Source organism: Panthera onca, chromosome C1 (assembly GCF_046562875.1).
Source record: "Panthera onca isolate mPanOnc1 chromosome C1, mPanOnc1 haplotype 2, whole genome shotgun sequence".
Lineage (NCBI taxonomy): Eukaryota > Metazoa > Chordata > Mammalia > Carnivora > Felidae > Panthera > Panthera onca.
Window position 1 is genome coordinate 3,718,198 of NC_138346.1, and position 27,232 is coordinate 3,745,429.

General features: G+C 53.8%; 1 protein-coding gene and 1 long non-coding RNA gene across 3 annotated transcripts in view; one reads left to right on the top strand and one right to left on the bottom strand.

Moving 5' to 3' along the window:
* Positions 1–3,855, bottom strand: part of MLPH (melanophilin) — a 45,681-nt gene extending 41,826 nt beyond the window's left edge. For both annotated transcript variants that reach the window (XM_060625872.3, XM_060625871.3), the window contains exon 1: positions 3,672–3,855. The gene's annotated coding sequence lies outside the window, so the exon portion shown is untranslated. The remainder of the gene's footprint in view (positions 1–3,671) is intronic.
* A 3,096-nt stretch (positions 3,856–6,951) lies between these two features.
* LOC144617040 (uncharacterized) lies at positions 6,952–26,601 on the top strand. Its single transcript, XR_013557031.2, has 3 exons — positions 6,952–7,007; positions 25,044–25,218; positions 25,878–26,601. It is a non-coding gene; the product is annotated as an uncharacterized LOC144617040 (long non-coding RNA).
* Positions 26,602–27,232: the final 631 nt, after the last annotated feature.

Below are 27,232 nucleotides of genomic sequence, written 5' to 3' on the forward strand. Positions count from 1 at the left end.
GTCAGCACAGAGCCCGATGTGGGGCTCGAACTCGTGAATCGCGAGATCATGACCTGAGCTGAAGTCAGACACTCAACCAACTAAGCCACCCAGGCACCCCAATTTCTTAAAATTTTTTTTGCACCAAACCCTCAGTATTTCCACCCTCAAGCACAACGCTGGCTGTGAATGGTGCATCCAGAAGTCGCCCTGATATGCCAGAGTCATTCAGACTATATTCACTTATGGTCGAATTTAGATTTTGGACAAGAAAACGTGAAAACAAAATTCACTGCTGTTTTCCTAGAACCCATAGTGTCTGGTTTTTAAAAACCTGGATGAAAAAGTTCTTTTTTGATAGATGACTGAAGTTTATTCTTTTTTTTTTTTTTTTGCCATTTTTGAAAAAAAATTGTATCATAAGAAGCACATTCATTGAAGCTCTGTTTTCCGAGCAGATGAGAGAGCTGTGACTGTCAGCTGACTAGTTCCCACTCTGTCTCCTCTCTGAAGGGACACAATTCCGGGCTTCCTGGAAGACGGCGAGGGGTGAGGCAGCAAAGCAAAACAAAAGGAAAGTAGCACGCTTTTCGCACCTAAGTATCTTAGAGCATGGTCAGTGGCCGGTCAACGGATGGACGGGAGGCCACTACTTAGTCAAGAGCTGCCCCTCAGCCCCAGAGGCTGGGGACGTGTCTCCCCTAAGCCCCCTTCCCCACCTGTTCCTTCTTTCCGAAGCTTCTTGCTCGTAACGATGGCTCGGTTTCCCAGCTTGGATAGCAAAGATCACCAAGGTCCGGGGGACCAGATGCATGCTGGACCCAGTCTGGGCACCTCTGGTGAGGGGGGTGCCTGCCGAGGGGGTGAGGCCTCAGGAGCAGCTGAGATGTGAACAGGGGAGACCAGCAGGCAGAGGGTGGCCGGTGGCCCCACCTGCTTCTACAGAAAGTGTGACCTAACACCTTCCAGAACGTGCCAGTCATGACCCTGAGTTATTAAGGGAAGTGACCTCTGTTCGCTATGCGGTGTTTACTAAAACCAGAGCTGATGTGATAACAGACTTTGAATAACATACACCCAGCACAGCTAAACCAACAGGTGCTTCGCTCCCAGTGCGACGTCACCTGAAAGATTTTACTCTGATGCTTACGTTCAGCTCGGACCCAGCTTCCAGGGGAGGCGGTGGGTGGGGGGGAGAGGGGTATAGGGAGGGGAGGGAAGGAAGACGAAGTCCCAAGTTCAGATTCGCCTGTAGGGAGGCAGTGGCGGGGGGGTGGGGGCGGGGGGGGTGGATCCCCAGGGGAGCGTGTTCCCAGTATGGCCAGGGATTGAGAGCCAGTGGCCCACGACACGGGTCTTTATCTACTGTGACCGAATCTTCCCATGTAGTGAATTAATGACATGGAGAGGCTTTTCATGCTTTTTGAAAACTGTGTTTAAAAAGTTACCTTAAACTGAACGGAGAATATGTTTGAGTTTAGCGTTTAAAACGCACATCCCACAAGTCCCTGTCGTCCCGAACACCCGCCCTGGCTTGGCTCCGACTGGGACACAGATGTGGGCTGTCCCTCAGCCAGACACAGCCACACCGTGGGACCCCCCCCCCCCCCCCCGCCGGGCTCATTGGAGGGGATGGCCTTTCAGCCAGCGATCTCCTCTCCCATCACTACACACTGTGCTGGCTCGCCCCGACCCCGATCTGCTCCTGAAACCCCTCCACCCGCAGCAGTCACGGGGAAGCATGAGGGCAGAAGGCTAACGCAGGGGCGGGGTGGTGGGGGGACCTCCCAGGGCACGTGTGTTGGGGCGGGCAGATTCCACCAGGCTCCTAGTTCTGTCTCAGAGCCGATCACTCCTGGTCACGAGGTTCCCAAACGAAATGCTTTCAGTTTTGCCCGTCCCACTGCTCGGATTTAATCACAGTCTTAATCTCTGAGACCGTTAGCCCTCCCGAACCGGTTCGGAGTGACAGTGGAGAAAAGCCATTAGGGCAAGGAGGTTGACCAGTTGCAAAGACAGCGGAATGGGTCTTACAAAGTGGATACCCCAGATGCAGACCACTGAATTTCGATGGTGTGTCCGTCTCTGTCTGCTAAAGAACTGAGTTCACGTTCTGGCCAAATCAAAGGGAAGTCCGGGCCGGGGTTCCGCCCACACGACACTTGGCTTGACCACCTCTGGGGTCAGCTGCCCTCGGAGCCTTGGAGCACAATGGCGATTGGGAGTGGTCACCCGCCTGAGCGAATAAAACTGGAAAGCAAGTCAAAGGTTCTCAGCAAATGCCCAGCTAACAAAGGCAGGAGTGCTCCCTGACTCACGGTCAAGGCCGAGCTGGTGCATCTGCTGGTAAAGGTGCAGGCACGTTCCTGAGCACAGGTGGAGGTGCCCACTCGGGGGCCCCGTGTGTTAACCTTGCCTGTCTCTCAGCACCACCCTCACGCTGGCTGGTGTCGTTACTCCTGCTGTCCATTTGCAGCCACCAAAGCCCCAGCCCTTGTCAGCTGCAAAGTGGCGCATTTCCATCCAGAAGCTTCCCCCGACCCCTGCTCAAGGGGCACCAGGCACAAGTTGCCCCAGCAGCAACCGCACTGGGTGGCACTCTAGCTTTGCCTGCCCACCTGCCCGTCCTCTCTGCTCTCTCAGGTCCCTGGGAAGTCGTTGGCAATCCTCATGTATACCCGGACATGGGTTCTGCATGTCCGGCTGAAGCCTCAGCTCTAGTGTCCACAGCAAGAACGGGTCCCAGGGCGAGGCTGTGGGAGAGGACAGGGCCAGGAGCCAGGAGCCGGCTTCCTGTCTCAGTTCAGGCACCGGCTGGCCTCCTCCCTGGGCCTCAGCTCTGTGGGCTCCACAGCCATGACCGGTGCCTGCCACAGGCTAGTGGGCCTCACCTCCCCCACCACCATTGCAACCTCTCAGAAGGAAAGAAGATTTTTACAAAACACACCACATAGAAAAAGAAAATGTAAAAGCCCGACCCAACTGAAAATGGAGTTTTCAACATCTGCTTAAGGTTAGTAGGAAACCGGGGTCCAAGTCTATGGAGCTCTAGTGGATTTCTACGGGAGGCTGAGCTCAGGCCAGGAGCTAATGTCCCATAGTGGGACCAGGGCCGGCTACGCAATGTCCACCACCCACGGACCCTTCCCGACATCTCTGCAGCAGGTGGATGGGCGGTGGGGGTGGGTGAGGAGGGGGGCTGTTGGCAAACAGAAGGTGATTTGGTTGTGATAAAGCTGGGGCTTTGCGGGAGCCCAGAGGAAGGCCAGGACCCTTCTCCCATGGCGAAACATCACCGGGCTCTGTGCCCCCAAATCGGCACCGCAGTGCAGAGATCAGTCTTTGATCAGCTAGTCTCGGGCCCCTGGGCATCCAGCCTTGAGTCTCCTGGGCTGACCACAGCCTCAGCCCCACTGGCACGCGGACCCGAGGCAGGCTCTGGGTGAAACCACTCGTTTGTCCAAAACGGGCTGGTTGAGAACCCAGGCGGGTCTGATCAGGGTGGAAAGGGAGGCCCGGGTTCGGTGGAAAGGGAGCGCCCCCCCCCCCCCCCCCCCACTAGCCGGGACAAAGACCTGGGAGCCGCTGGGGGCCGGTGGGGCTGCACACGTCACCGCGGACTCTCCCTACGCCCAGTCCCCAGTCCTGGGCGCCACACCGGCCTCCACATGCCCCCTTCTGACGGCACTCACCGGCTCGTTTCCAGGGGTGTGCAGGCCCTGGCCCGGCCCCCGGGGCTGCTCTTTCCGGTCCTGCGAGGGAAAAGAAGGCGACAAGGCAGGGTGTCGGGTCCGGGTACACTAGGGCGAGGCGGTATAGTCGGGGCCAGGCGGGGCGCGGGGCGCCGGGCACGGGGCACCTGACCTGCAAGGGTGGCCGGGCTCGGACCACAGCCGGGTGGGGCCCGCCTGGGTCACGAGGGCCGAGCCCCGCCCCGCCCCGCCCAGCTCCGGGTGCGCCTCCGGGTGCCGCGCGAAGGGCGCAGGCGCTGAAGGCGCAGGTGCGGAGGCTCGCCCCCGACTCCGCGCCCCAAGCCACCCTCCGGGACAAAGGTGGCGGCGGGGAGGGGGAGGGTTGAGCCCACACCGGGAGTTGCGGCGACTCTGCCGGGGCGACGCGGCTGCGGCGGCCCGGCCCTCCGCGCCACGACCCGCTTGTCTGAACGCGCCCTCGGAGCGCGCGGGACTTTGAACTGCCATCCCAATGCTGCAGGCGAACGCAATTTACTCCGGCTTTACCGGTGGGCGAACTGAGGCTCAGGAAAGAGCCTTACCGAAGGCCACCGCCTAATAAATGGGAATGCCGACTGGTAAGCGGGACCGGGGGCCCAGGGCTTCGTCGCGCGGGTCCTGCCGCTGGCCGCCCTCCATCCTGCCCGGGGCGCGGCAGGGCCGGGAAGCCCACAGCGCCAGGAGCCCCGCGCGGGGAGCGCACCCGGGCCTTGCCTACCGACGACAGTCCCGCGGGTCGCACAGCCGCGGCTGGGGGCGGAGTCAGCAGACGGGGCGCGCAGACCAGACGAGGTGCCTTCGGAGGACGCAGTGGAGGGGACCCCTCCTCCGAGCTCCCCGCACCCTCCCCGCCCGGACCCCGCGCGCGCGCGCTCAGGGGCGCTTCGAGTTCCGGTTCCAAGCGCCGCCACCAGCCCCGGCCCCCGCCGGTCCTTGGGAACTCGCGGGGACAATTAGGGAAGCTCCCAACTTCCCGCGGTCTTCCGGAGTTGGGCGCATCAGAGCGCTCCCCCCTCCACCGTCTCTCTTAGCCTTAAAAAATTCTGAAATGAAAAGTACACCGCCCCCTGCGCCAGGAGGTACCTTTGAAACTCAGTTTCCTTATCTGCAAAATGGGGGTAGGATGAGTAATAGATACGTAATGGATGCAGTTAGATGAACAGATACTATCGTCTCCATACAGAAGAAGAAACTAAACCTTGTAGGAACACTGGGAAGTCACATTAGGTATGATTCGTAAGGAGTTTTCAGAAGCCACAAATTGCGACCCCGGTTAGAGTGGTTGGTTACCTGGCTGTGCCCACGAAGCACCGCAAGTGAATTTGGGTATTTCAGGAGCTTGGGCTCCATTAGGATAGGAACCCTCCCCAAACATCATCAACTGGTGTGTGTGGGGGGAGGGGGTGGGGTGGGTGGGGGTGCAAACCCTGGAAATAATTGCAACTTATAAGCCAGTTTCCACAGCCCATATGAGTCGGTTCTTATGTTTTTCATTTCCTTACCATGTATTTTACTATTTCTTGTAAAGTGAATAAATCCTTTAAAAGTTGGCATCGGGACTGTAAGTTCCTTAAGGGCAGAAGTGTGTTTTTTTCAATGTTATTTTTTATACTTTATTTTAATGGGTGGGTTTTTAAAAATGCACTGTAGTGATACTTGGTGATACATGATAAAGAGTCGTGGTAAAGGACATAAACGGCATAAAATGAAAAGTCAGATTTGCCCTTGTTTCTGCTCCCGACGCCGCTCCCCAAAGGCAATTATTGCTAATGGTGTCTCGTGTATTGTTCCGGAATTACTGTGGTTGTGGGAAAGGACATAGACTCGATCCAAATGCAAGATTGGGACTCCCAACTGGGTGTATTCCCTTCTAGCTGTGATGTCCTGGGCATGTTATTCCCCACCCCCCTCGGGGGGGCTCACTTCTCCGTCTACACGGTGGGGATAGCAATGGGATCCACATAGTAGGTGGTTCTGAATCAATATACATAAAGCGCTTGGGTGACACCTGCCATATGGTGAATATTTGGTAAATATTGACAGCTACTGCTATAGACCCAATTCATTCTTTAAAAAATTTTTTTTTAACATTTATTCATTTTTGAGAGACCGAGAAAGACAGAGTACGAGTCGCGGAGGGGCAGAGAGAGACACACACACACAGAATCCGAAGCAGGCTCCAGGCTCCGAGCTGTCAGCACAGAGCCCGAGGCGGGGCTTGAACCCACAAACTGTGAGATAATGGCCTGAGCCAAAGTTGGATGCTCAACTGACCGAGCCACCCAGGTGTCCCCCAAATTCATTCTTTTTAATTGTTGCAGAGTATTCATTGCATGAGTTTATCGTAATTATTTTACCATTCTCCTATTGATGGACAGCCAATGTTTGATTTTTTGCTATGTAAAAAAATTCTGTCATGTAGATATTGTAGACAATACTTCATATCATTGACATATTTATAATGATACAAAATATTGTACATACATACATATCATGGTACATACATACTTATACCGATATATTTATAGAATAAAATCCTAAAATTGAATCGTGGAGTCAAAGAATGTATGCAATTTTTACAAGGAAACTCTAGAATTAAAATATTTTTAATTGTAGAAACAATCTCAAAATTAGAGAAATTTGCAACTATCGCACAAAGATCTCCTCCCCTCCATTTGTGAGTTGATGACATGATTTTTCTTTAGTCTGTATTTTATACAAACAAGGGCAATTTCCTCCAAAAATGGTCTAACTGGCAAAATCGTGATCCATTGCCGTATCTCCTCACGAGAACCCTTCCAAATTTCGCCAGTCGTCTCAATAATATCCTTTGGAGCGTAGGATCCAGTTGAGAATACCTTGATTTCCTACTTTAGCTATTTAGGGGAAACCAGGAGAGGACAGGGAAGCAAAGAGAGAGAGCTCAGCAGTGGCGCTTGGTGGGTTCTGGCCGGGATCTTGGGGCTCGGTTGTTTGTCGTCACCCAACATTCTTGCCTTATCTGGGCCTCACCTTTGGAACTCCGCCCACCCCCACCCCTTCCCAGCTTCTCAGGGCTCCCAGCGTGCCCTTGGTGGTACCCTCTGGTTCCCTGACATTTTGCTCCTGCCCCTGTGACTATCCTTCCTTGTTCACTTGCTCGGGGCTGGCTTTCTTCTTCTCAGCGCTCTGTGGTTCAATCCTATCTCTTGGTCGATCGATTGATCGATTGACGGAGTTGACCAACAATGTCCTGTTCGTTTCAGGTGTACGACACAGGGATTCCACAATTCTATGCATGATGCTGTGCTCGCCACGGTAAGTGTAGTTATCACCTGTCCCCCTACAAGGCTATTACAATAGTGTGACTGTACCCCCATCCCCGTGACTAACTTATTTTCTAACTGGACCTTTGTACCTCTCACTCCCTTTCCCCCATTTGCCCATCTCCCTATCCCCTCCCCTCTGGCAACAACTAGTTTGTCCTCTGCCTTTGTGAGTCTGTTCCTGTTTTGCTTCTTCATTCGTTCTGTTTAGATTCCACATCTGGTGAAAGCACATGGTATTTGTGTCATGCTGTCTGACTGAGGTCCCTTAGCATAATACCCTCTAGTTCCATCCGTGTTGTCACAAGTGGCAAGCTGTCATTCCTTTTTATGGCTCGTTGTCTGTCTACACCACCTTGCAGAAATCCATCTCAAGTCTTGATGGACACTTGGGTTGCTTCCGTATCTTGGCTATTGTCGATAATGCTGCAGTAAACTTAGGGGTGCCTGTATCTTTCTGAACTAGTGTTTTCTGTCTCTTAGAGACAGAGAAGGGGCGGTGCATACCTGAGGTCACACAGTGGGTTAGGGACAGCTTACCTCTCTAGCAGTGAGCTGCCCACGGAGCCATCAGACTCTTCTGCAATCTGGTTGATGGGTGGACACCAGAGGGCAGTAGAGGCCTCCTCCCCACCTCCTTGTCTTAGGGGTGGCTGTCTGGAGACCCTGCCTTTGCTGGGACGTCGGGGCAGGCCTGACAGGCAGGGAAGCATTAGGGTCTGGGCCATTCCCGCAGGAAGCTCAACATGGAAGACGGCCTTCAGAAAAGGATCCTTGAATTTCACAGTTGGGGAGACCCCGCCTCTCCAGGGCTAGAGCCACGCAGGCAAGTTTCGCTGAAGCCTGGGCTTGCGCTGAGCCTGATCTCTGCTCATAGATAGGGGGCTCCAGGGGGAAGGAGGTCCGCGGCCTACCAGGGAGCACCCTACAGCATCTCCAAGGTGGCAGGGTCCAGGATTTGTGCTGAAAGGCTGGCTGTCCCCAACCCACAGCCTCTCCCGGGTCCTCTAGCTCGCTGCAGGCAGCCGTTAAAATCCTTCCCTCGCTCTCCCCTGTCTAAATCCTCTGGGCCAGGTCGGCATTGGGTTAGCAAGAGGCAACTGAATTTTGGAGGTGAACTTACAGGAAGGTGAACGCATACGAAACAGGGCCCCAAACCCCAGCCACGTTCAGGAAACCACTTGTATGTTACAGGAAAACATGTTCTCATCAGGTACCGAATGACTTCATTTTTCTTTTACGAATCTGAGAAGTTGGGGAAAATCCCATTTTTTGGAAGCACTCTTTGGGCTCTGTGGTTGTGGGGACCGGGCAGGGAATCACTTCGAGGCGGTGTCACCTGACCCTGCTTCAGTCAGCTCTTCAGTGCACAGGGCCCCGTGACTGCCCCCCACCCCCCACATTTGGGGACCCACACTGACCCTGACCTCTGTGACACATCCGTTTGCTGTCTCCGAGCTGTCCCGCCCTCCCCCCTTGCTCTCTGAGCTCCAGCCCTGGATGGCTCCCCTCCCCTCCCCTCCCCTCCCCTGGTCAGGTCTTTCTCCCTTTTTCATTCCTAGCTCAACACCCCTCCCTCCGAAAAGCATTTTCGGAGCATCCAGCCCTCCCCACATGGGGTTCCCTTATTCCCTGCACGTTCCTGCAGAACCTCCCCTATGTAGTTTACCTGCCATGTGTGTGGGGACCTGGCTCACGTCTGGGCTCCCCTGCTCCAGTCTCTGAGGGTACTAGGACCGGCATGTTTACTCTGATGTGCCTGGTGCACAGTAGGTCTTTGAGAACTATTTGTTGAGTAAACCGGTAGTCAGAATGATGTTTTGGTGATGTCCTTGATTTTTAAGAAAGATTTTATTTAAATTCTGGTGAGTTAGCCTACAGTGTAATATTAGTCTCAGGTATGCAATGTAGTGATTCAACACTTTGCTACGATACCCGGCGCTCATCACGACAGGTGCACTCCTTAATCCCCAGCACCTGTTTCCCTGATCCCCCCCCCCCCCCGACTCCCCACACCTCCCCTCTGGCAACCAGCAGGGTGTTCTGTGTGGTTAAGAGTCTGTTTCTTGGTTTGCCTCTCTCTCTTCTTTGCCCCCTGCGCTCATTTGTTTAGTTTCTTAAATTCCACATGTGAGTGAAATCAAATGGTATCTGTCTTTCTCCAACTTATTTCACTTAGCGTGATACCCTCCAGCTCCATCCGTGTCGTTGCCGATGATGATGCCTTGGTCGTTAACTTTGACTGATGGGCATTTTCCAAACAGAGCTCTGCCCCTACCACCCAGTGCCCACGGCGCCCTCCTGGGGAAAGGGGTCTGCTGGGAAGGGGCCGACATTCTCCTCTTGCTTCTGCCACCCCCCGGCCCTTATAGTGTTGGGAGATCCCGGGCCCCAACCCAGCTCAGCCTCCTCCTCCTCTATCTTGAGTTGGGCCGAGGTCGTCCTTGCTTTCTCTCCCCAGGAAGGAGGTCAGAGGGCAAGAAACAGTTTCCTTCTACCCAAAGCCGGACAGGATTTCATTTGCCTGTTCCTACCCCGTGTTCAAGGGCTCAGAAACGTAGGATTCGCAAATTCGTTTAGGCAATGCGCTTTTCCTCATCGGAACACGTAAGGAATTAGATTTTGATATTGCTGAGAGGAAGCTCTAAGCAGCCAGAAAGGCTCAGGCCGAAGAGAGAGAGAAGTCGCCCGAGGAACGAAGCCCGTGACTCTAAAACCGTCAGACCACTCAGGCTTTCGGGGTTCTGGAGGCTTCAGGTCATGTGAGGCACGGGCCAGTGAACACTTGCCTTTCCCTGGACGAGCTCAGTTAGGGGCTCTTGCTACCAGGGGTTCAGGCCCGGAGCAGAAGTGGTTCAAAGGGAAGGGAAAGAATCCGGGCCATATGGTTGCATGCTCTATCTCGTGCCAAGACCCCCTTCCGCAGGGAGGAGGGCCGGTTCTCCCTGAAGACCCGCCGAGTGCCGGGCAGCGTGGGTGCCTGACCACGTGCGTGGGGCGCCTGCTGGCACCACCTGGGCTGAGCAGGTGAGGAAGCCCAGACGCCGGGCCAGTTGTCACCGTCAGAGAGGGGAGACCAGATTGAAGCGCAGCCCGGCGGGGCACCAGCACCGCAGGGGAGGCCACCTGCGCCCGGGCAGTGCGGCCAGAGGAACAGACCAGGACGTCAAAGCCAGAGCCCCTCTGCGGCTCACCTGCTGGAGCAAAGCGCGGGGGCGGCCCGGGGAGCCCCTGACCGTGCACCACGAGGCATCCGGTGGCCGTGACCCCGCTTCCCGCGTCACCATGGTTACATCAGGCGCCCCAACTCTCCCCACCCCTTCTTCACGTCCACACTTCGGAGTGACCTAATTTCAGTTTCGACCGCATGAGCCGCACTTTATACTTCACATCACACTCTTGTAACGAATGTTCCCGAACATCGGCCGTGTGGCTAATCTGTCACCCGCTGATTCCCCTGAACCGCTGCCCCCGAACCTCCTCAGGTCATCCCGCCACCAGCCAGCAAGGGCTCCGAGGTCAGGGCCAACCGGAGAGCGAGCCAGAGCCAGGAGCAAGAGCCCCGCGGCCCCTCACCCCGTCCTCCCTCCACTCTGCAGCCCACCCTATGCCCACTCACCCTCGCCCCACCTCCCCTATGCCCATGCTCACCCGTCTTCACGTGAACCAGCCACCTGCACCCCAAAGCCAGTTCAAATGCCCAGCCCCCTCTGCCAGAGCTCCTGCCCCCCAAGCCCAGATGGGCACACTTGTTTCCTAGAGCACAGATGTGCCTTCGGTCCAGGGCGGAAACCTGATGTCCACCTGCTTCTGTGCCTTCCCTTTCGAGCTCCACCCTTCCCAAGTTAACCTTCCAAACTGGCTCAGATCCCCCTGCCCAGGAGCATGGGCTAGGTCACCGCTTTTGAAATTATAATTATTATTATTTTAATGTTTATTTATTTTGAGAGAGACAGAGAGAGAGACAGAGGAGAGAGAGAATCCCAAGCAATCTTTGCACATTAGTGCGGAGCCCGATAGCAGGGCTCAATCCCATGACCCCAGGATCATGACTGATGGGAAACCAAGAGTCCGACGCTCAACTGACTGAGCCACTCAGGCACCCCTGAAATTAGTTTTGTAAATGCAGTTCAGGGTTTCGGAGACACTCGATTAGAATGTTCAGGTATTTAAAGTCATTTAAAAACTGTAATACAGACCTAATGCGACCTAACCCTAACCCTAACCCTAACGCAAGCCTGAGAAATAAATGGCAGGTACAGGTGTCTCTCAGGACATACTGGGAAAGCCAGAGGGCCTCCAGGTGATGCTGTTGAAAGAAATCTGTATCTCTTGACACCTTTGGGCAGCCTGTGCTGATAATCAGACCCAGCTTTTAATAGCAAGGGTGCCAGTGGAGGGTTTCCAGATTAAATTCGGGCTGCCTGGTTAAATTTCAATTTTAGGTTAACAGCGAACGGTTGTTTTTTTCCCCAAGTATAAGTATGTTCTAAATATTTCACGAGACATACTTATTTTTACTAAAATGTTCGCTCTTTTTCTGAAATTCAGGTTTCACGGGACAGCTGATACCGATACCTGGCAAATGTGTGCCACAGCTACAGAGGGAATGCCCTGAATAGGTTTTCTGTGGTGCAGCCAGGGCCTTCATAGGGCAGTGGGGGCATCCTGGGACAGGGACGTTTGGGTGGATGAGTCTGAGCTTGAACACCCAGATACCCCAGAACGCTCTGAGCATGAAGAAGCAGCCTCTGGTCCAGTTGGTGCCTGGACATCAGCTTCACCTGTCGTAGCTGTCCGACAACAGGATGCCATTCTCAAGACCTGTCCCCGTCTGTCCTTCTTTCCTCTAGGCCAGCGACGAGGGCCAGGTCTCAGCGAAGCCCAAGTGAGGAAACAAAATTCCTGCTCTGGGCGTAAACGGCCTCTTCGCGGATGGGAGCGCAGGTCCCGGCTTGTATATGTCACTGAGCGACAGAAGAAATGTGTGGGGCAGACTGGAAGATAATGAACTGGGTTTATTGATTTGGCAGAGTGTGGCCGTGTCTCAGGATCTGACCTCCCAGCAGGCATACTTGGGAGTTATCCAGATGCTGTAGGCGAGGTGTTGTGCTGAGGCTGTCTCTCTAGAGTGTCGAGAAAGAGCGGAGAGGGTTTGGGCAAGTAGAGATGCGGGAAGGAATCCATCATGTGAGGCTGAAGGCTCTATCACTTGACTGTGTTCCCCGGGAGGCCCAGAGGACACTTCTCTCGCCAAGACAGTAAGGAACACGCCTCTGAGGAGTGGTTTTGCATTTCTGGGCAACTCAGTACTGGCTGTGCTCAATGCTGTCGATGTTGACAGTAGATTATGCCGTGGAACTTCACTCCCTAGTGTCAAGGGGTGTCAGGATCGTCAAACAGAGTTTAGGTGGAGGTGCTCAACCGTCAGAGGCAAGGCGGGCAGAGTTGCCATAATGGCAGAAAATCCAGAAAGGCGACCACGGCCCCTTGGCCCACTGGTATCTATGGGGCTGGCTAATAGACCGTGGTATTCCTCGGGACGCAAAAGACGAGGCTCCAGCTAGGACGTTGCTGGGTTGGTCTATGCGGAAGAAGCCAGGAACTAGTAAAAACAGAAGGCTGATATCAGATGTTGCAATGAAAAATCAGAATCCCCTCCAGTTTCCAGATCGAAACTAGTTTTCAGACCCAGAGCCCGCTGACCCAAGGAGAAGCCGGGCCCCGGGAGAACAGACCTTGCAAGGTCATTACAATATATGCCGTGAATATCCCACATTCCTTCCCCCGGAGGGACCTATGGCTGTTTGGCAGAGTAAGTGTGTACTGGGTGAAGGAAGATGCTTGGCCTTAGGAGGGTGACTGGATGCGGACTCTGGGCTGACACTCGTCAGGGAGCCTCCACACCGTCATCAGGAAAGAGGATCCGGAGTGAGTTCGCTTTCACATAGGAAGAAAGTAGCGTCTCCTCTCTGCTGTCTCGGGGCGATCCTAACTCTCTGATCGACGTCTTCATAGAATCCTCAGGAACCTTGAGCATGCTTGTCCCACGCACTGATGTTTTTCTAATTCGACCTGGCACATCGGGAGCGGCAGGGAGGCTGGCTGCCCGGGTAGGACATGAGTATCGGGAACTGGAAGCAAATCCTGTAAGACTCGGGGGTGCGCAACTTTGGGGGGATTTTTAGGGGTCCAGTGATCTAGAGCATGCTGGGACATGCCTTCTCGGTCACGGCAAGATATTCCCTTCGCGATCCCCACGGCAGACACAGAGCCACCAGCATTAGACGCAACTCTGGATTTTGGAGGCAGCAGATGCCTCACGTGGGAATAGGGCTCCAGTCCAGTTAGCAAGTGACCTGGAAGGCTGACAGGTTTGAGCCGGGCTGCAAGCACGGGAGGGTGCTGAGCAGGTCCGGGCTGTGGTGTGAGCCTCTCTGGTTGGTCAGGGAAGCAGAGGAAGGAAGATGGGAAGATCTGAGACGAGGAGCCACGTGTCTCTCCCAAGATCCAAGACGGGAGTGGGCACCACGTTTGTGTTTTTATCTCAGATCAGTGCTCACCAGAGGCCGTCCCCTGCAGAGGAGACGCTGAGCCAGTGGGTGTGCTGGGGACTCATCCTCCGTCAGAGGCCAGCCTCTGTCCCTGGTCACCTGGAGGTCTGCACCGTGGGTCCAGCAGCACGGGCTTCCTCTCGCCAAGGCTGATCTTACTTTATCCGACTGACGATGAGCCCTTTATCCGGAACCATCCCCTGAGAAGACCAGCCAGCCCCGTGGAACTATTTGGGGGTATTTAGTGTGTATTTGGGGGTATTTAGTGGGACCTGGTGAGAGAAGATTTGGAACGTGTGGTTATAAAGGACTTAGGATTTTGATTCTGGAAAAATGATGCTGGACTTCCTTTCCCCGGTTCCTCTATTCTAAAAATAACCTGACCCCCTGAAAATGATTTTGACTTCACCGTGGACAAAGCATAGGCTGCAAGAAGGTGGAGGCTGGAGATCTCGGGGCTCGAGGAATGATGTTCGCTGGGTTTTCATTTTATCTGGGTGCCAGAAAGACCTGTAGTCAGAACCTCCAACAGGCAGAGATGAAAAGAAAATCTCAAAAAGCCTACTTTCTCTGGCCAAGAGGCTGGGAAAGGGGAGCCCAACAGAGACTCAGTGAACAGCCCCAGCCCCGCTCAGCCACCGGGCTGCAGCAGGCTGGCCGATCTGGGAGCAGCCGCGACTGTCCCGGCCCCTCCACAGCCAGACCCCCGGGGGCCCGCCTGCCTGCAGCCGCAGGAGCCATGTGTCTCACTGTCCTCCGCCTGGTGATGTAAGGACACCCGGGCCCAGTGACCTCTGCCCCCGGGGACCACACCTGCAGGGACGGAGCCACAGCCCCAGCAGCACGGGAAGAATGAAGCGGACCTAAATGACACAGCGTGTGTTCCAAAAACTAAGCCGTCCTTGGAGCTGACGCCCGCAAGTTCGACCTCAACAGAAGCCGGGCGATTATCTGCTGAAATACATTTCGTTGGGATCAAGTCTCCTAACACGATAACCAGAATGTCTAGGACACAGCACGAAATCCCCACCATACCGAGATCCAGGGATGCCTCTGGGACGGGCAAGGAAAGCAGGTGGGAGTACGTAGATGAATCCGAGGTCGGAAGGACCTGACGAGGATTTGAACGCAGCTGTCGTAAACATGCTTCATAAATCGGTGTCAGAGAAATGCTTTCATTTCACATCGAGGACAGTCGATTACAAATCATCGGTCTATAAAAACACCAACAGTCCGAATTGGGAGACTGGATGTCACCCTAGCTGTGTCATCTCGGAGGAGACTGTCAGCCTCACTGTGCTGCAAGGCTGGGGTCGGTTCGTTGAGTGCCAGGTGCTCTTCTGTAGGATTTACCCCCGTGGTCACAGTCCATACGCACAGCCTCCCACGAGGAAGGTACCAGAGCTGTCCCCATGTGAGAGGGCACTAAATGGAGGGGCGGGCGTCGTCTAAGATGCACAGTACTTACCAGGTGGAGCAGGAATGCACCTGCCCTACCTTCCTGGCACCTGGCTCCATTCGAGGATTTTAAAGACCCTTAGGACGGTGCTCATCACACGGGGACGTCTGTCCTCCCTGCCTCTCCTTCCTGCGTTCTCACCGTGGGTCTGTCTTTGCCGAGGGCTGGACGCATCCTCCAAGGCTGATCCCCAACAGCGGCAGGACTGGCACACAGCCTCCTGCCCCGGATGGCAGCTTGCGGAGGGACAGAGGGAGCCCTGCTCTAAAGGGGTGGGCGGGCAGGGGCGGGGCCATCATCCTCCTAAGGCCAGCTGGCGTGGGGGCCCACACTCCTGCCTGTGGTGGCCTCAGCTTGCCCACATTTAACCCTGGGACTGTTTCCCCAGCTCTGGCGTCTGGGCTCAGAGGGCACAGGGGAGCCTTCAACAGAATTCTGTGCAGCGTGGATGGGTCCCCCTGCGGCTGGAATGAGGGCCCTGTGCTGAGCGATGAGATTTCCAATGCAGTGTGGATGCCTTCTCTCACTAGCCCAACTCCCTCCCCTGTACCCACCTCCCCCTCCGGGTACCCTTCCCCAATCCAGGCCTGGCTGGGGCCTCAAGGCTTTCCGCATGGCCAACAAGCTTCCAGGGAGTTTAACTTCAATGCATAATTAAAGGCAGGGATGTGGTTTCTGCTGGAGGGTGAGCCCCTCACAAGCATGCAGGCGCCCCACCGTCGCACATCTGCCCCTTGGGTGGGGCTGCATGTGGCCCCTGTGTCCCCCGCCCCCGGAGGAGCCCGGCAGCAACAGAGAAACCCCGGAATGCTGGCCCTCTGCTCTCCAGTCCTTCCTTGTGGACTCCCGGGGGCCCTGACTCCTTGGAACACAGGGCCCCCAGCCTCATGCCCTTTTACTGGGAGACTCTCGTCACAAGCCACACTATTACGGGGAATCAGTGGCGACTAGGACCTGTAAACCCAGAACACTGGACATATTAGGTGGCCCTACTCTTCCTCCCTCCCAATCGTGTGATTCAAAATAAAACCAGACTGGGGCGCCTGGGTGACTCGGTCGGTTAAGCGTCCGACTTCGGCTCAGGTCATGATCTCACGGTCTGTGAGTTCGAGCCCTGCGTCGGGCTCTGTGCTGACAGCTCAGAGCCTGGAGCCTGTTTCAGATTCTGTGTCTCCCTCTCTCTCTGCCCCTCCCCTGTTCATGCTCTGTCTCTCTCTGTCTCAAAAATAAATAAACGTTAAAAAAACAAACACAAAATAAAACCAGACTATAGATAAGTTATGGAAATTTAGCACTGGGCCCTCCAGCCAAGTGGCTTTTTTTTTTTTTTAAATGTTTATTTTATTTTTGAGAGACAGAGAGAGAGAGAGAGAGATCACGAGGGGGACGGGGTGCAGAGAGAGAGGGAGACACAGAATGGGAAGCAGGTTCCAGACTCTGAGCTGTCAGCACAGAGCCTGACGTGGGGCTCGAACTCACGAACCGTGAGATCGTGACCTGAGCCGAAGTCAGACGCTTTACTGACTGAGCCACCCAGGTGCCCCCAAGCCAAGTGTTTTTATCCACAGTAGTTACTTGAATGCTTTTTTGTTTCGCTCTGTTTTGTTTTTAATAGCAAATTAAAAAAGAAGTCTCATCTCCCGGTGCCCCTGCCTAGCTGGTTGGTGGTCTAAGTCCCCTTGACTTGGCCCCTCGGAGTCACTTCTCAGCAGGCTGTCGTCTGGGACCTGCTGCTAACTCCATCAGCCCCTTGCATCACTTGACTTTCTGATCCCGGAGCGCAGCTAAGGGAGTCCTGGGCCTTCAGAGGGTGGGGGCGGGGGAATGGGCCTTCTGGGATTTCCCTCTGTCCTCAAGTACAGGGTCAAGATCCCCGGCCCAGTGCCTTCACAGCCCCAGGACCTCGAGGCCTGCAGATGCCTCCAGGGACCCACCCACAGCTGCCTGGGGCTGTTCCATTCAGAGCTGTACCCTCTTTCCCAACCCCAATTAGCAGCTACTTCTAGGAAGACCCAACCTCCAACGACTCCCTTTCTGACCCGAACCACCCCCACCCGGGGAGGCCCGGTCCCTGCCTCCCTCCATGGGGCAGGCCCTGGAGGGGCATCCCATCTGGCCACAGCTGTAGGGCGGGGGACAGTGCGTGGGCGGGTGGCCCCGGCGGGGGTGGGGGCTGGAGGGGAGAAGGGGCGAGACGCTATTTCTAATTCTCAGGATGTGAAGGCGTGGGATCTGGGCTTGCCATTTCCCAGGAAACAATGGGAAGCTGGCTGTCTCTGTTGGCAGGTTAGTCATGTCATGGGTTGTGTGGTTTCTGGCGTGGGGCCGGACCACTGTGGCTGTTGGAACACGTGTCCCGGGCTCCAGGCTCTGCTCTATGGAGCGAGGGCTCCGTACAGACTCTGGGAAGGGCTCCTTCTCGCTGCCCAATCACGCCCAGCATCTCCTACCTGCGGGGGCTTCCCTGGTGGGTGTGTGTCCTCTGGTGTCGTCACTCAGCCTAACTAACCCACAGCAAGTCTGAGCCGGGGCGGCTCTGGGACCTCTGTCCCCACACCCTGGGTTTTGTGCTGTCTGGTCTCCCCTGCAGGACTTGGTAACCTAAGGGCTCCTGGCCTGAGCACAAAGCCCGGGCTCTCTTATCCTGGCCTCACGGGGGCTCTAGGCTGTGCACCCCAGGGGCCTCCCTTCGTGCCTTCTCCCTGCCGGCCAGGGGCTGGGCAGGACACCACCCTCTCTCCAGGCAGGGGTGTGGGTGGAGTTAAGGGAACCAGGGAGGGAGGCTGAGTTGCTCCTGGAGCCGGTCACAGAGAAAGCCATTTGCCACCTTAGGCCTTAAGGGGCAGAGGAGGGAGTGGTTTCCGGACGTGGCTGGCAGAGCCGCTGTGCCTGCAGCACTGTGGGGTAGGGCACAGCGAGGGCCATGAGCGGGGAGGCAGGGGGGTAAGGACCACGGCCTGGCTCCCCGAGCTCCGGGTCCCGGCTGGCGCCCGTCATCGGCTGAGCCCACGCGGAAGCCAGAAGGCAGGGCCTCAGCGCGTGTGGGCAGCAGAGGTCAGAGTCTGGGACACACGGCAGGATGCAGGGGGTGGGAGGGCCTCCGGAGGGGCAGACGGGGGTCCTGCACAAGATCGCCCCACGTGGCCCTGGGCTTCTGAGTTCCAGCAACCCTCTCGGTCCCCCCCGGATCCTCGGGGGCCCTCATGAGCAGCGGCTGGTGAACGGAGAGGTTGCTGCCTGAATCCCAGGCACCTGACCAGCCTGGCCACGTGAGCTCCCGGGCAGTCACTCTGGGAGCAGCCTCCAGGGCCTGCCCCGGGCCCAGCTGACAGTCACTTGCTCCTGCTACACATCAAGTGACGGCCATGTGATGTTCAGTGGCTCCCAGACTCTGAGCCTTTAAACCACGCACGGCCCTGTGCTTAGTGTCACGTACATGATCTCAGTCCCCACAGCACTCCTGTGGGGGGTAAGCACTGCTATACACAGCCCCATTTTATGGGTCAAGAAACTGAGGCTCGGACAGGATGAGTGCCAGTTAAGTGACTTTCCAGAGGCCACTGGGCAGTGTGGGTGGAGCTGGGGTTCCCACTCAGGCCTGTCTCGGAGCGAGCATGGCCTCCGGGCCTCGGTGATCCTTGGGGAGTTGATGGCTGGAGGCAACTCTACTGATCCCGAATTTGGTGATGATTGGGCCAGGCCCCCGGGCGGGAGTCACCCTGGGCTCCATCAGGCATCAGGACTCCACGTCTGCCTCTCTAACACCCTTCCCTCCAAGACCCTCCTTCCGCTCTCCCACCACAGCCTGACCCGGCCCCAGCACCCGGGGCCTGGAACGAACCCCCTAGAGAGATTCCCAGTGCTGCCTTACTCATCCCTGCAGCCAAATGACTCACCTCTCTGCTAGGGAGCTTCTGGCACGCACATCTCCTCATTAGCCTTCCCTGTTCCCCGGGGCCCTGAGTCCTTCGGCTGCGTGGCCTGGTGCTCCGGGGCTCCGTCCGAGCCCTGCTTTGCACCCCGTCCTTGTCACACGCTCAGACATTGGGCCTGCAGTGCTGAGCCCCCATGCGGGCCTTTCCTCCGCCTCAGGCTGGCGGCAACTCTGGCCTTGGCACGTAGCAGGAGCACGTAGCAGGAGCACCACCCTTCAGGAGCTCGGGAGGGAGAGCGGCACACAGGTCTGACCCTGACGTCTAAGCCAGCCAGTGGCTCCTCCCGGAATGGAGGAAAGAACCAGCGTCCCCAAGGGCCCGTGCCGCAGGAGCCCGATGACTCTGTCCGCCTCTGTCCAACAGCTTCACCGGGCTGGGATCCCGGGAGAGCTTCCTTCTGGGCCTGGGCACTCTCAGCCCCCACCCTTTAGGGACAGGCTCCCTGGTGCCCGAACAGCAGACTGGTTTCTGCTGCCCTCTGCTGCCCTCCATTGACCAGAGTGGGTTATTGAGGCTGACCCTGCACGCCCGGAGCCCGGGGTCGGGTGGGGGGTGCTCGGGATGGTGAGCACAGGTCCAGAGCGACCACACATACTCCCAGCCCCGCGGCATACCCCCATCGGCGTGACGAGCCCATCTGCCCCGACCCGGAGCCCACAGTGAGCCTAAGCAACCCTCCCCACCCACTGTGAGGAGCTTGGGTGGCTGTGAGCCTGCCCATCTGGTCTCCGTTAGGGTCTGAGGCACCTACAAGAAGGCAGATTTCTCCTGAGCAGACCTAAGGGGCATGCTTTAGTGCTTTAACGTTTAGGCTCTTTTGCTAAATGGCTTGCCACGTCTTTAGGTGTCCAGTTTCAAGTTGCTGGTCTTTGGAATCTTACAACGTCTCTGCTCGATTTCCCAGGCAGAACGATTTCAGACGTCTGGATGCTAGAGTCAGCAGTGGTTCGGCCAAAAATATCCCCTGTGTCAAATCTGGAACCACGTTTGCCAGCCTGGGAAGTGAGCCTCTTGGGAGAGCTTCCCCAGTCAGGTGGTGAGAACCCCTCAGGTGCATCTGTGTGTCCCTGCACACGAGTGCAGAGCCCTGGTGGGGCAGCTGGGGCGGCTCTGTCCCCAGTGCTGCTCAGATTTGGGCACTCGTGCCCTCTGCCCCCGTCAGACAAGGGGGGCCGGGAGCTGAGCAGAAGCTTACTTGTGGAGACGAGACGAGTTGGTTCCATAAGACCCAGAGAAGATGACAGAATTCCATAGTCATGCCTCTTTCAGATCTCGTGGGAAGCATTTCTAGTACTCTAATGTGTCATTTACTTTGGTTCCTTTCCTTTGGTACCGTGAGTGTTGATCAAAGCTGACTCCCCGCTTCTGGCCTTTCTAAAGATTTCCCCCCACGGTCTCAGTTGTTTTGAGTTAAGGAGACTCTTCACTAGTATGAACTAGCTTCCTCGTCTCCTTCCTTCCTTCCCTCCCCCATCACTCCCTGTCTCCCCCCCCCCCCCCATCTATCTACTACTTGTATTAGCCTGCTTGGGCTGCTATAACAAAAGAGCATAGGCTGAGTGGCTCAAACAGAAGAAATCTCTTTTTGAATAGTTTTGGAGGCCAGAAGTCCAAAACCAAGGTCTTGGTTGATTCTTGGAGAGAATTTCCTTCCTGGCTTCAGATGGTTGCCTTCTTGCTGTGTCCTCATATGGCCTTCACGTGGCCTTGCCTCACTTTGTGTGTGTGTGTGTGTGTGTGTGTGTGTGTGTGAGAGAGAGAGAGAGAGAGAGAGAGAGAGAGAGAGAGAGATCGATCTGTGGTCTCTTTCTTCTCATAGGGACACCAATCCTATTAGATCAGAGCCCCTACCCTGACGACCTCATTAAAATTTAGGGACCTCCCTGTAAGTCCAATATCCAAATATAGTCATACTGAGGAGGGTGATGAGGGCTCAGCATATAAATTTTGGGGCGACAATTTCAGTCCCACATCACTACTCCTTTTTATAAGCTAAGAATAAAGTACAGCATTCAAATAATTGCCCCCCTCCCCAAGTCTCCAGGTTAAAATACCTAAGATGCAGGTTGCTGTTAGTTGAGACAGGAGGTTTCATCACACAAGAATGGGAATTTTTAGGGAATGGCTGGTTTATAAGAATCCAGACATGCAGTGACAGCAATATGGCACCAACACAAACTGTAGGCCAAGGGCAACCAGCTCAAAGTCAGCCCTCGGCCCCTGTCTTGGTTTGTGTCCCCTAGAAGGAGACCCTGAGCACATTTGATGCAAATAATTAATTTTCAGAAGCCACCCCAGGGAGGCACCTGCAGGGTGAGTGGGAAATGTAGGACAAGGAATTGAGGTGAAAGAGTATATGATCAAGATGTTTGCCCCCATGGGCAGCTGGAGCCCATGCCTGCCTGGAGATGGGAAGGCAGGAGAGACCATACCTCTGAGTTATTCCATCCTGGGTTGAGGAGGATGAGGTTTTATCTATCAGCTCCCTGCGCCTTGTGGATTGAGGCTCCTATTTTCAGGAAAGATGCCTCAGACACAGAGTCTTGGGGTTACCAATAAGTAGCCTCCAGTAATGGCTCCGTGTGCACAAAAATGTGGCACTGAGCATCCCTCTGGTATAATTCCTTTAAGTGCTCTGTGTCTTGGGGTTGGTCTAGCCCAATGGCAGGACCTTTACCAAAACTTCCTGCCCTGTGTGCCAATCTCCAGTGCCATGTGACTAAAGCCCTACTCCACCACCACCCCGTGGGAGTGGGAATCCTGCTGAGCCTTTCCCATCCTCCTCCTTGCTCAAGAATTGGCTTAGCTCAGGACCTTCTGTGTTACTTTCCTGACTCTCACTTGTGTCCCATCTCCGGTGAGATCTTCAAAGTATGTGAAAGAAGTTAAAGAGAAATTTAGTTCAAATTTATTATTTTTTTTTAAAGAATGGGTTATGATGTTAGGGTCATGATATAGCTACGGTAATCAAGACTGTATGAAATTGCCACAGGGAAAGACTCACAGGTCAATAGAACAAATGGAGAACCCAGAAATAGATCCACACACGTATGCCCAACTGATACTTGTCAAAGGTGTGAGGGCAGCCCAATGAAGGAAGGCGAGCCTTTGCAACAAATGGTGTGAAAGCCAATGGACATCTGTGGGCAATGAGATGATCTTCAACCTAAATCTCACATGTTACACAAAACTCAACTCAAAAGGAATCACAGACTTAAATGTAAAATATAAAATGACTAAGTGTTTATGAAGAAAATATTTTAAACCAGGCCTAGGTGAAGAGTTAGTTGTTTGACCTGACACCAAAAGAAAGAAAGGAAGAGGGAGGCACCTGGGTGGCTCAGTCAGTTAAGCGTCTGACTCTTGGCTTCAGCTCAGGTCATGATCTCATGATTTGTGGGATCGAGCCCCATGTCAGATTCTGTGCTCACAGTGCAGAGCCTGCTTGGGATTCTCTCTCTCTCTGCCCGTCCCCCAACTCGCATGCTTGCTAGCTCTCCTTCTTTCTCAGAATAAATAAATAAATATCAAAAACAAAAAAAAAGAATAGAAAAACAAGAAAAAAATGGATAAATGGGATAAATGGGACTGCATCAAAACTAAAAACTCTTGCTCTGTGAAAGAATCTGTTAAGAGGCTAAAAAGAAAAGCAACCCACCGGGGGAACATACTTGCAACAAAGGATTAGTATCTAGAATATATAAAGAACTCTTAAAAGTCAACAGTGAAACAAACTAAAACCCAAATAATCCAATTAGAAAATGGGTTAAAGGCATGAACAGACATGTCACCAAACAGGACACACAGATAGTAAATGAGCACGTGAAAAGATGCTCAGCATTAGTCATGGGGCGAATGCAAAAGAAAACCACAAATGACATATTTCTACCTGTAAGAATAGCTAAAACAAAAAATTGTGGTATCATCAAATGCTGGCAGGGACGAGGAACAACTAGGCCACTTAAGCTTGCTCGCGGAGATGTAAGAGGGTGTAACCCCTCTGGAAAAGAATACGGCAGTATCTATCCTACAAGACTAAACATGCCCTTACCGTAGAGCCCTGCAATTGCACCATTGGGCATTTCTTCCAGAAATTGGAAAACTCGTGTTCACACAAAAAATCTGTATACAAACGTTCATAGAAGCCTTATTTGTATTAGTCCTAAGCTGGGAATAACTCAGTGTCCTTCAGGGGCTGAAATGTTAAACCAACTCATGCGTTGATATCTTGAAATACTTCCCAGCAATAAGAAGGCACAAGCCGTTGATACACATAAAGACCTGGGATAGGTCTTAAGGGAATTATGCTGCATGAAAAAAGTTAGCCTCCAAACATCACAAGTTGCATGATTCCATGTAAATAGCATTGCTGCGATAAACTTAGAGCAGCGGATAGACGAGTGGTTGCCAGGTTATGGAGGGGGACAGGGAGGAGGCTGTGGCTACAAAAGGGATCCTGTGATGGAAATGGTCTGCCTCCTCAGCGTGGTGGGGGTCACACGAATCTATACGTGTGATAAAGTTGCACAGAACTAAACACACGCTCACACACACGCACACACACATGAGCACATACATAGCTGGTAAATCTGAATAAGGTCGACGAATTGTAGCAAGATCACTTTCTTGGTCTTGGTACTGTTCTATCGTCATACAAGATGCTGCCTTTGATGGAAGCTGGGTAAAGGACATTTGGGTCTCTTTGTAGTGTTTCTTAAGAGCTACATGCGATTCTACCATTACCCGAAAGGAAAATATTAAAACAATGAACGAGTTGCAGAGAAATGAAACCTGGTGACAGCAGGGCAGGACATCGTTGTCTACAACCAGAAATAATGCAAACATCTGTCAACAGGTGGCTGGGTACACAGAGTGGGGTCATTCGTGAAAGGGAATGCTAGCGTATCCTCAGTAAAAATGACAAACCGATGATACGCAGAGCAATCTGAGTGACTCTCAAAGACATTATGCTGAATGAAAGAAGTCGGACACAAAAGCGAACAGGGTAGAATCAGCTTCCATTGATAGGAAACTCTGGAGTAGAGAAATCCGATTTGGTTTGGGTAAGCAGTTGTCTGGCGCTGAGGGTGGAGGTTGACTACTAAGAGGCACAGGGGGCCCTTTTGGAGGTGATGGAAACGTTTTATATCCTCATTGAGGTGGTGGCTACGTTGTAATTCATCAAGATGTACTCTTCAGATACATAGGTGTATACATTCATCAAAAACCACTGAAATGTGCATTTAAAGGAGCGCATTTTATTGGCTATAAATTATAACTGATGACAACGGTTTTAAGTCTGAGCGGGAGTGTTTCAGTCCAGCGGCTAGAGCTGGTTCTGGTCGTCAGTTTTAGAGCACAGTTTCTCATGTCCCAGTTGACAACTGGATGAGATTTATCTCTTAAAACATTTCTCTGCATTTAACTGATTTCAGCTGGGCCCCAACCATCCCATCCACTATGACCCATGTGATTAATCACTAACTTATAAGTCCCCATGGAGGGGCACCTGGGCGGCTCAGTGGGTTAAGCATCTCACTTCGGCTCAGGTCATGATCTCATGACTTGTGGGTTCAAGCCCCGCGTCGGGCTCTGTGCTGACAACTCGGAGCCTGCTTCAGATTCCGTTGCGCTCGCTCTCTCTCACTCTCTCTCTCTCTCTCTCTCTCCCCCCTCCCCTGTTCACGCACTGTCTCTCCCTCTCTCAAAAATGAATAAAAATTAAAAAAAAATTAAAAACCAGAGGAGGGGCTTGCTGTTGTGGATATGGAGCCATACCACTTGGCTCTCCCTTCAAGGAAGAACTTTCTGGAAAGTGGGTGAGTTTGTGGGGAAGCCTCCAGCTGCAACACCTTTAGGACCCTGAAGGGGTGTGTGGGCCAAGGCTTCTCCTGGTCAGCAGCTCCTGGCAGGTTCTGGGCACAGTGGACGATAGAGCCTGGTCCTTCCTACCCCCGCAGGACCTTCTGAGGGCTGGTCCATGCGACCCTCTTCCTCCTGGCTGGTGTCAGATAGCCTCCATCATGGTGGTTCTGAGGCTGTCTCCTCCTCTACAGCCCCCTCCCCTCCTTCTTTCACAGGTGTTATCCACAACAAGGATCTCGTGTCGTGGCCTGTGCCTCCTGGAAGACCGAGGGTCACAGATGTACTAACCTCTTGTTTCAGCCTGGATCCAATCAAGACAATAGAATCCACATTGCTGATTTCAGATAGAGGATGCGATGCAGGGAAGTGTTTCCACGGTGATGGAGGGAGGTAAGGGGTGAAATACAGAATGGTAAGGCAATCAAGACATCGACAAGAGCAGGAAGTCACGTTCCCCTCTAGGACTAGAGGGTCAAAGGGAGGAGGAGGAGGTGTTTCTGGAGCCCAGGATCTCCGGCCACCTGATAGATGCTGGAGTCACTTCAGGCATGTCAGGTAGGAGACGAGACCCCAGGAGGATGACTGGCGGGTCCCTTCTAGTGCAGTTGGGGACCACCTAAAACAGAGAGAGGGAAGTAGAAATGCCCAAATCCCTCTCCTGCCTGTCGGCCTCTACCAGTGTCTCTGCCTGCTCCCACAAGCTAGAAGACGACAGGGCCTGGGAATCCCATTTCCCTTAAATCAGAGCAGAGGAAGGAAAAGTCAGGATACGAATCTGAAAGGAGCCGGGACATCTTCCAAGACCTCATCCCTGCTAATCTGCCCGGAGCCTCATTACGAGTCTACGTAGATGGTGGCTGGAGGGACGGATAGACGGGTGGGTATGCGATAAAGCAAATACCGCGAATTATTAATGGCGGAACCTAGGTGGTGGAGATATGGACATTCGTTGTAATATTCTTTCACCCTTCCTGTATGTTTGAACATTTTCATAATGATGCATTACTGAAACAAAAGGACCCTCCTTAAGTAACATTTTCATCTTTCAGGAGGAAGAGGCAGGTGACTTTCTCGGTTCCCCGTTTCTCCCCGAGCCTGGTTGCACGGCCCTTTCTCCATGCTGAGAGAAGAACGAGGGGCAGGGTGGCCCCCACAGATGTGCATTCGGGTCTCTCTCAGTGGGGCTGGAGGCTGCACGGCCAGGGCTGGGCTTCAGTCTGTGACATGCCACGGGTGGTTCTCCCATTGCTTGACAACTTTTGAGTCAGTCACTCACATTGAAAAATCTGGAAAATTCTCATAAAAATCCCCAATCTCCAACCTCTCTTTGAAAGTGGAGATCCACCAGCGCTGGGCCTGCATTTCCCCACTGCAGCAGGTGAATGGAGTGCATCCAGCTCGATCGTGCCCTCCTCTGTCCACCACGGCCTCCGCTGCTCCCTCTTCTATCTTCCCTGGCCCACTTTGCTCACTGTGATTTCCTGGCTGGTCCCTGAAAGCCTTGGCACTTAGGTCACTGGATTCATCAGAGCACTTACATTTATAATGCGCTTTTTACAACTCCTGATTTGAGGCCACATTCCTCAAGCTGCATTAATCCACGAAGCCCCTTTGTGACTTGCTGTTTCCAGGTACCGGCCCCCTCTATTTGCTTAAAACTTTAAAATGCGTTCTTTCATAAAGTAAAGGCCTATTTTTTAGGTTTCCTCAGCAGTAATCCCCATAAAACCAAGAGTTTGGTGTGCTCAGCAGGGTTCCTTCCTGATAAAATAAAACGTGCTTGTGCCGAAAGCCCCGGGATCATCTCTTCCGCTCGGTGGCACGTGGGTTCCACTCCAGGCCATGCCGACTGGATTATGCTGAGGCTGATTGCCAGAGAGACTGACCCTGCTTCGTTCACTCTCTGGCAGGGCCTTCCCTGAAGTACACTTTCCCCACCCCTGGCCATTTGTCCTCCTGGGGACCCAGGTTGTCTTCCACGTGACTCTGAAACCCAGAAGACATGGCATGGCTTCTGAAGTCCTTCCCTCTCCAAGAGCTGCCTGGTGCTTGCCCCTCCTGAATTCTGCATCTTTAGTGCTTGCTTGGATTTCAGTACGCCTTCAGTTTGCTTAAGTACATCCAGATTGATCCAGAAGAACCGTAACAAGTTCAAACTGTAAGTTCTTCTTCAGGGATGGGGTGTGTGGTGTGAGGTAGGATCCTGTGGAAGAGGTGGACAGGGGCTGGGGCTGGGAGGGTTTGCTCTGCCACACTAAGGATCTGTTGAGGTCCTTGACTATTAATGATTTCCCTCTCAAGTAACCTCATTAATGTAGAAATTATCATGTTATTCCAACAAAGTTGGAAAGAAGTATAACCACATCAACAGCAAGAACACCGCCCACGTTTACTGAATGCTTAC